A 9307-nucleotide genomic window follows, 5' to 3' on the forward strand; every position below is an offset into this window, starting at 1 on the left:
TGTTGTTCCACCTATGGGGCTGCAGACCCCTTCAGCTTCTTGGGTACTTTCTCTTGCTCCTCCGTGGGGGGCCCTGTGTTCCATCCTATAGATGACTGTGAGCATCCACTTCTGTATTTGCCAGGCACTGGCATAGTCTCGCAAGAGACAGCTATATCAGGGCCCTTTCAGCAAAAGCTTGCTGGCATATGCAATAGTGTCTGATTATGGGATGGATCCCCGGGTGGGGCAGTCTCTGGATGGTCCATCCTTTGTGTTAGCTCCAAACTTTGTTTCTGCAACTCCTTCCATGGGTATGTTAATCGCTATTCTAGGGAGGAATGAAGTATCCATATGTTCCTCTTCCTTCTTGATTTTCTTGTGTTTTGGAAATTGTTTCTTTGGTATTCTAGGTTTCACATCACACCCATAAGACGTCACTTGTATCTGCTTGTGATAAAACGAAGTCCCTGATTGTATCTTATTACTATGTGATTATTATTATTACTCTGTTATTTTAGTTCTCATGACAACATAAGAGGATATATAGTAACTGAAGAAACCTATACAGAACATATTGTACACATGCTATCAGTGTTCTATCTTGTTCAATCTGAAGTGCATATTCCTCTCCTTGTCTGTTCATTTTTTACTTCTTCTATGTTAAATTGTTCTGAAAGAAAAAAAAAATTAATGAGGAAAAAAAATATTTTCATTTACAATTCCTCGATAGAACCCATGGATATGTGGGAATCTCAGTGGCAGGAACGCAAAGCTTGTAGTTAAGGGCAATGCAAAATGGACAGACATTCACACCCTTGTTTGCTTCTGCAAAGCTGTTTCTCTACTCCTCTATAGTGATGACCTACTGCATACAGAAGCATGCGTTCAAGAGAAATGCTTCTTTGTGTATTAGTTGAGACATCAACCATGTAAGCACTAGCTGATGCAACAACAACAACAACAAATATATCCTTCTTTGAGCCAATCAGGTATTCTAGGAAGTGTCAAATTGATAATTAAAGCTAATCATAACAGTCCTACATTGAATACATTTTAGAATTTCTTACTTTTTTTCATTCCATTAAATTCATCTCATTAAATAAGTTTTGGATATTTATCCTTTGAAGATCTTAGTGAAACTTAGACAGAAACAATTAAGAATAATACTGCTTTGTGTTATTACTTTAAGTGGCTGTTATGTTACCAATGTGTTTAAGTGTTGTAATGCAGCTTATTTTCATATCCTCTGCTGGAATTTCTTGTTACTTGGTAATGAAAGATACAAGTCTATTAATGAAAATCTATTCATAAATAGCACACTTATAGTTTAGGATATTAACCTGCCCTTAGATGTAAAAGTGTACACTAGATGTAGGGTTCTGGTCTTGGCTTGTCTGCCTTTGATGTCTATTTTAGCCATGTCTCTTTCTCTCCAGGATTATCATTCTTACCTGCTGTCAGTGACAAGCATTGCAGCCTATAGTAATTCTTTTCTGCCGTATCTCCTACCATTTTACAAGATAAGCAGCAGTTAACCGCCCCTAATGTGACAGACTCAGCCTCCAACCCCCTCAAAACAGGACTTTAAAAAAGATAAGCAGAGAATTGAAAGTTTCTGGATTGAGAGGTTGTAAAGCTCAAATATCATCTTTTTCATAAGTTCAGAATTGTAAGCAAGCTGCACTAAATAATAAATGTTCAATATTCATTAAACATTTTTAAAAATGAAAATATGTGAGGCATTACTGTATGGGTCCCAGAGACACATAAACAAACATGTACAATTCTAGTACCATTTTTTATGTGGATATCATGATATTCTGAGTTAGACAAATGACCTCATTTTGTTATTGTTGTGTTGTTGTTTTGTGCTGTAGGTCACAGGTGTGAGTTTGTACCTGTATGGGTTGACGTTTTTGTTTGTATGTTTGTGTGCTTGTGGAATGCAGTGGTAAGGAGTGTCTACTTCTCTGCATCCCTGTCTTCCCTTTTGAAACAGAATCCTTGAATTCAGAGTCTCAGACCGATTAAGTTGACTGATCCGCTAACTGTGTAAATCACTAATTTCCAGAGACCCAACAAACACAGATGTGCACTACTTGGCAACAAACTCTTTAGATGTGTGCTAAGGATCCAAAGTTAAGGTTTTGTGCATAAATAGCAAGCATTTTAGAGGCTGAGCCATTTCCCTAAACCTTTCATAGCTTCTTCTACTGTGTTTACAACCCATGTATGTTCTTAAAACTCTTTGTGAACTTCATGAGAGAATGTAACCAGAGAGACATATAGCCTAACTCACAGCGACCTATAGTTAATTAATAATCAAGTGTACAAAGAATCTAAAGTGTTTCTGGTACATCACAACTGATTGCCCTGCTTCCCTTCACTGCAGCATGACTTGAACAGACAGCATATGTATTTTGCTCAGAGTTATAAGTCATCCCACAAACCAAGGCTAACAAAAGCTGCTGAGATGCCTGGCCAGACTCCAGGGCATAGGATCATGAAAATGACTAAGTCTACATTATCCAGTAATTTCTGCTATGATAGAAACATAATTAACACACCCACACACTTATGGTGGTTCTAGAATGTCAGAATATGTTTGAATTGCTGATTTGAGTTTCCTAAAATGTTATTAATCTAATTTTGGTTTATTATTATGAGAGAATTTCTAACAATTTCTGAAATGTTATAAACATACTTCCTGATTTTTGTGGTATGAATTTATGAATTTATGAAATTGTGCTATCAGTATTGACAACTCAGATTTCAAACATTTACCCAACTCTGTAAACATTAAGAATGTTCTGTATCTTTCAATAATAAATATTCAGAAACTATTTAATTCTTCATGAAAAATAAATTAATACATTTATCTTATTGCCATACAAATTGACTTTTGCCTTTAATAAATGGCCTAATTATATGCATACCAATAGATTATTTGACATATATTCAATTAATATTTGATGTGTGTACACATTTTGTACATAACTTTCTAACATATATGCAGACAGGCATACACATCTCATATGCGTACAGAGACCAAATAAGTAAAAAAAAAAAAAAAATCACCAAAGACTCCTCTATAGCTGGCAGGATAGATGACTCTGATGTTAGTAACAATTTCTGCCCTTCCACAGAATCCAAGCTAGTTGCCAGCAACCATGTCAGGAATGTGTGTCCTGCCAGTTTTTTGGCCTCTGGGTATCTATAATAAGATGCCTGTTACACACACACACACACACACACACACACACACACACACACACACACACAAAGACCATATAAGAAAATAGTCTGTTGTAGGAAGCACTGCTTTAATGGAAAGATGTTATGTTTATGATGAACTACAAAGTAAATATGGGTTGATAAATGCTCTATTTCTAAATTTAGATATCACAAAAAAGAACAGATTGAAGAAAGGAAACACATTTGATTCTAAACATTATTTAGAATCTAGTCTCTAAATGAAAACCCAGAAACAAAAATAGAGGAAGCACAAAAGCTGATCAACATGTTAAGTCTAAGAAACTGAGCTGTAGTGTGCTTTGTTATGAATCATGGGTTCTTCTGTCTTAGAAGCTAGAACTAAAGAGTGTTAGGGGAAAAGAGATACAACAAGATTATTCCATAAGTTGTTTCAGATAAAAGTTGTATTTGTAGAGAGTGTTTTTTAATTTATTTCTTTGTTTGTTTATTTCTTACAACAGTCAGTCCGTTGTTGGTTAGTATTTCCCTTTACTTGTTTAAAGGTGCCAGGCATATGCAGCTGGAAGGTAGGATGATTGGCACTCACCTATGTTTTTTGAGAAACTGTCATACCATTTTCCATAATAGCATTCCATTAGATTGTTCGACTAATTGAAAACAAAGACTCATTTTTTTTAAGGCAAGTGCTAACTATGTATATTTACTATTTTTTAAGCACCATGTAAGATGATTAGCAGACTTCACTGATGAAATGGTGGCTACCTCCAAATAAATGTTCAGGCTGCACAGCAGTGAAGGCAACTTCTGCATGAAGACCTAACTGAATACTACCTGAAAGGCTGAAGATTGGTTACACAGACAATATTAGTCAATAGGGAAATGCCTCTTGGAAGACATGCTTACTTGGGACCAATGGGACATGAGTGGTATAAAGGGTGCCTCTGAAGATTAATAATGAGCTTGCTGTAATATTCTCACCTTCTCTCAGAATCTGAGCCATTGATTCCTTGCCACCTCATATCCAACCACCAAGGGCAAGTACAGTTGAAAGAATTAAGTTTCAGAATCCATGAAAAGGGTGACTCATGCTTTTAATTAAAAAGGATCCCAGGCCTAAGAAAAGCAGAATAGGCCTGAACAAAGGCTTCAGGCTGTTAAGGCCCAGGGACTGGCCGGCCATAAAGATAAAAGAGGAATGCAAGGATGTCCCAGCTATCTCAGCTGAATTATGGGCCACCTGGGCCGGTGCCTCCCTGACTCTTCCACCCCCACTCCTTACTTGAGCCAAACACTAGCCAAATGCCTTAGATAAGCACCAGACTCTTAAATTACTGATTACCCCGACCTGCACGTACTAACTAACCGATTGTGTGCCAACTCTAACCCTACTCCCATCTCTTATGTATTTAAACCCCAAGCCTTTGAATCTCAGCGTGGATGACTCTACCTCCTGCATGAGTTACGTATCATCCCGGAGCTCCTTTAATAAACTGCCTCGTGTGTTTGCATCAACACGGTCGTTATTCGTGATTCCTGGGTGAGGTCATATGGGGTTTGGAGTGGGAAGGTCTTCCTATGGAAGTCTTTCACAGTCAGACAGCAGGTGGTTCAGATCCAGGATGCAAAGCAGCATCTAGCACCCAACATGGTGTGAGGACTACTACATCATCCTCCTTTGGTGGCTACTTGAGAACCTCTTCTTTTGGGGTGGAGGGTGGTGGTAATTTTTGCCTTTTGCCACAAGGACTGTGACAATCTGCTCTGCTCTTCTGCTTAGAGCACTACTATTGTGGCCCCTTCAGTTGCTTGTTTAGTTGGCCTCTTAGTGTTTCATGTTGTGCCTCGCATAAAGTGAGTGCTTGGACCCCTTTTCTGTCTTCTTTGCTTGCCTTTCTTGTATCTCTTAATCCAAATGGCCTATGTACTTTCAATTTCAGTTTTGGTTTAAGGGTGACTGAGTGAATATCTCCCCCCACCCTGCCCCTTGTTTGTTAGTTTCCTCTTTGAAAACCCCCATCTCCCTGCTTATCAACCCATCCACTCCTACTTCCTGGACCTGGCAACCCTTGGTCCACGCTGTGCTTTTTTGTTGTTTGTTTGTTTTTGTTTGTTTGTTTGTTTTTTGAGACAAGGTCTCTCTCTATAGCCCTGTTCTGGAACTCACTCTATAGACCAGGCTGTCCTGGAACTCAGAACTCTGCCTGCCTCTGCCTCCCAAGTGCTGGGATTAAAGGCGTGCGCCACCACTGCCTGGCCACACTGTATTTTCTATGTCTTTGTCCCCTTGGCACTACAACTACTTACTTTCACTTTCGGTTTGGACTTCACTTAGGGACAGGTACAGGGGAGCAGCTCTCAAATGCCTTGCCCTTCTTGGAACATGATGCAGGCATACATACTGCCTTGGACCAAGGAGTACCTTGCTTAGTATGGGACTTTCGACTCCTAGTCATAAAGTACTGGGACATATAAAGTTTGTGAGATCAAGGGGTCTCTCTTCCCCATGATGGCAGACTAGGCCATCTTCTGCTACATATACAGCTAGAGACACAAGCTCAGGGGGTACTGGTTAGTTCATATGTTGTTGCACCTATAGGGTTGCAGACTCCTTCAGCTCCTTGGATACTTTCTCTAGCTCCTCCATTGGGGGCCCTGTGTTCCATCCAATAGATGACAATGAGCATCCACTTCTGTATTTGCCAGGCACTGGCATAGCCTCACAAGAGACAGCTATATCAGGGTCCTTTCAACAAAATCTTGCTGGCATATGCAATAGTGTCTGCATTTGGTGGTTGATTATGGGATGTATCCCTGGGTAGTACAGTCTCTGGATGGTCCAACCTTTCGTCTAAGCTCCAAACTTTGTCTCTGTAACTCCTTCCATGGGTATTTTGTTCCCTATTCTAAGGAGAAATGAAATATCCATGCGTTGCTCTCCCTTCCTCTTGATTTTCCTGTGTTTTGCAGATTGTATCTCGGGTATTTTAAGTTTCTGGCCTAATATCCACTTATCAGTGAGTAAATATCAAGTGAGTTCTTTTGTGATTGGGTTACCTCACTAAGGATGATATCTTCCAGATCCATCCATTTACCTAAGAATTTCATAAATTTGTTGTTTTTAATAACTGAGTAGTACTCCATTGTGTAAATGTACCAAATTTTCTGTATCCACTTCTGTGTTGAGGGACATTTGTGTTCTTTCCAGCTTCTGGCTATTATAAATAAGGCTGCTATGAACATAGTGGATCATGTGTCCTTATTACCAGTTGGAACATCATCTGGGTATATGCCCAGGAGAGGTATTGCTGGATCTTAAGGTAGTACTATGTTCAGTTTTCTAAGGAACCACCAGACTGATTTCCAGAGTGGTTGTACCAGCTTGCAATCCCACCAGCAATGGAGGAGTGTTCCTTTTTCATCACATCATCACCAGTATCTGCTGTTACCTGAATTTTTGATCTTAGCCATTCTGACTGGTGTGAGGTGGAATCTCAGCATTGTATTGATTTGCATTTCGCTGATGATTAAGGATGATGAATATTTTTGAGGTGTTTCTCAGCCATTCAATATTCCTCAGTTGAGATTTCTTTGTTTAGCTCTGTACCCCATATTTAATGGAGTTATTTGAATTTCAGAAGTCCAGTTTCTTGAGCTCTTTGTATATTAATTGGATATTAATCCCATATCAGATTTAGGATTGGTAAAATTCCTTTCCCAATCTGTTGGTGGTCTTTTTGTCTTATTGACATTATCTTTTGCCTTATAGAAGCTTTGCAATTTTATGATGTCCCATTTGTTGATTATTGATCTGACAGCACAAGCCATTGATGTTCTCTTTAGGAACTTTTCCCTTGTGCCCAAGATCTTCCATTCTTTTCCCCACTTTCTCCTCTATAAATTTCAGTGTGTCTGGTTTTAAGTGGAGTTCTTTGATCCACTTAGACTTGAGCTTTGTACAAGGAGATAAGAATGGATCAATTCACATTCTTCTACATGAACACCGCCAGTTGTATCAGCACCATTTATTGAAAATGCTGTCTTTTTTCCACTGGATGGTTTTAGTTCCCTTGTCAAAGATCAAGTGGCCATAGGTGTGTGGGTTCATTTCTGGTCTTAAATTCTATTCCATTGATCTACGTGTCTGTCACTGTACCAGTACCATGCAGTTTTTATCACAATTGCTCTGTAGTAGAGCTTGAGGTCAGGCATGGTGATTTCCCCCAGAAGTTCTTTATTGTTTAGAATAGTTTTTGCTATCCTTGGTTGTTTGTTATTCCAGATGAATTTGCAAATTGGCCTTTCTAACTCAATGAAGAACTGAGTAGGAGTTTTGATGGCTATTGCAATGAATCTGTTGATTGCTTTTGGAAGGATAACAGTTTTGAGTATATTAATCCTGCCAATCCATGAGCATGGGAAATCTTTCAATCTTCTGAGATCTTCTTCAATTTCTCTCTTCAAAGACTTGAAGTTCTTATCATACAAATTTTTCACTTCCTTAGTTAGAGTCACACCCAGGAATTTTATATTATTTGTGACTATTGTGAAGGGTTTTGTTTCCCTAATTTCTTTCTCATCCTGTTTATCCTTTGTGTAGAGGAAGGCCACTGATTTGTTTGAGTTAATTTTATATCCAGCCACTGCACTGAAGCTAGAGAACGTAGCTTCTTGATGCATGTTCTCTTCCTTGCCTGCAAATGCAAGGTACAGTCTGGGAATATCCATCCCATATATAACCACCAAATCTAGACACTATTGCATATGCCAGCAAGATTTTGCTGAAAGGAACCTGATATAGCTATTTCTTGTGAGACTGTGCCAGTGCCTGGCAAATACAGATGTGGATGCTCACAGTCATCTATTGGATGGAAAACAGGTCCACTAATGAAGGAGCTAGAGAAGGTACCCAAGGATGTGCAGGGGTCTACAACCAAATAGGAGGATTGATAATATGAGCTAACAAGTACCCCTCTGAGCTGTGTCTCTAGTTGCATATGTAGCAGAGGATGGCCTAGTTGCCCATCAATGGGAGGAGAGTCACTTGGCCTTGTGAAGATCATATGCCCCAGTACAGAGGAATGCCAGGGCCAGGAAGCAGGAGTGGGTGGGTTGGAAAGCAGGGTGGAGGGAGGGTATAGGGGTCTTTAGGGATAGCATTTGAAATGTAAATGAGGAAAATATCTAATAAAATAATAAATAAATAAATACAAAAAAGAATTCTTCACCAGAGGAAGTAGTGGCTGCCCATAACAAACAGTGACAGTAACAAGCTAACATTTCCCTTTCAGTTACTGACTCTGTCCCAGTTTTTCTGGACAAACAAAATGATTTCAGGGATGAGGACCAGGGAGCTTCTGCTCTAGCCCTCTGGTTGTCAGCAACCAAGCTGTCCTCTAGCCCTGCTGTTCTAGGCCCCTCACTCACAAGCCCTTACCCTGCTTCTTTATTGGAGGTAACCCTCCTTACCTCTGGTGTTATCTAAGAGGACTTAGCTTACCTGTGGACACTCCTATAATACCTGACCTTCATGCTGAATTGCCTCTCCCCCAGGTGCTGTCCTTACTAAGGAAACTGTGCCTTTGTGATGACATTATAAAACATCAACTAGTCGACCTCACAGCTCACAAAATTGGGTATAACCCCCAATTCCAGTGGCCACTGGTCACCCAGTGCCAATTAACACCAAGGTACAAAACCCTATAACCTTGTACTGGTTGTCTGAATCTATTGCTCGGTGGACCAGTGGCCTATTTTGAAACCTAAGCTTTCTACTCTCAAGGAACTTGTTTGGAACTATTAGCATTGGGTCATTTGGAAACCTCAAGCAGCAGACACAATATTCCAATTTTTTCATTGAAAAGAAGTCAGCTGAATTTTTAATCTTAGCCATTCTGACTGGTGTGAGACGGAATCTCAAGGTTGTTTAGATTTGCATTTCCCTGATGACTAAGGATGTTGAACATTTCTTCAGGTATTTCTCAGCCATTCGATATTTCTCAGTTGAGAATTCTTTGTTTAGCTCTGTACCCCATTTTTAATGGGGTTTTTTGAATTTCTGGAGTCCAGTTTCTTGAGCTCTTTGTATATATTGGATATTAGTCCTCTATCA

Source organism: Mus pahari, chromosome 4, assembly GCF_900095145.1.
Source record: "Mus pahari chromosome 4, PAHARI_EIJ_v1.1, whole genome shotgun sequence".
Classification (NCBI taxonomy): Eukaryota; Metazoa; Chordata; class Mammalia; order Rodentia; family Muridae; genus Mus; species Mus pahari.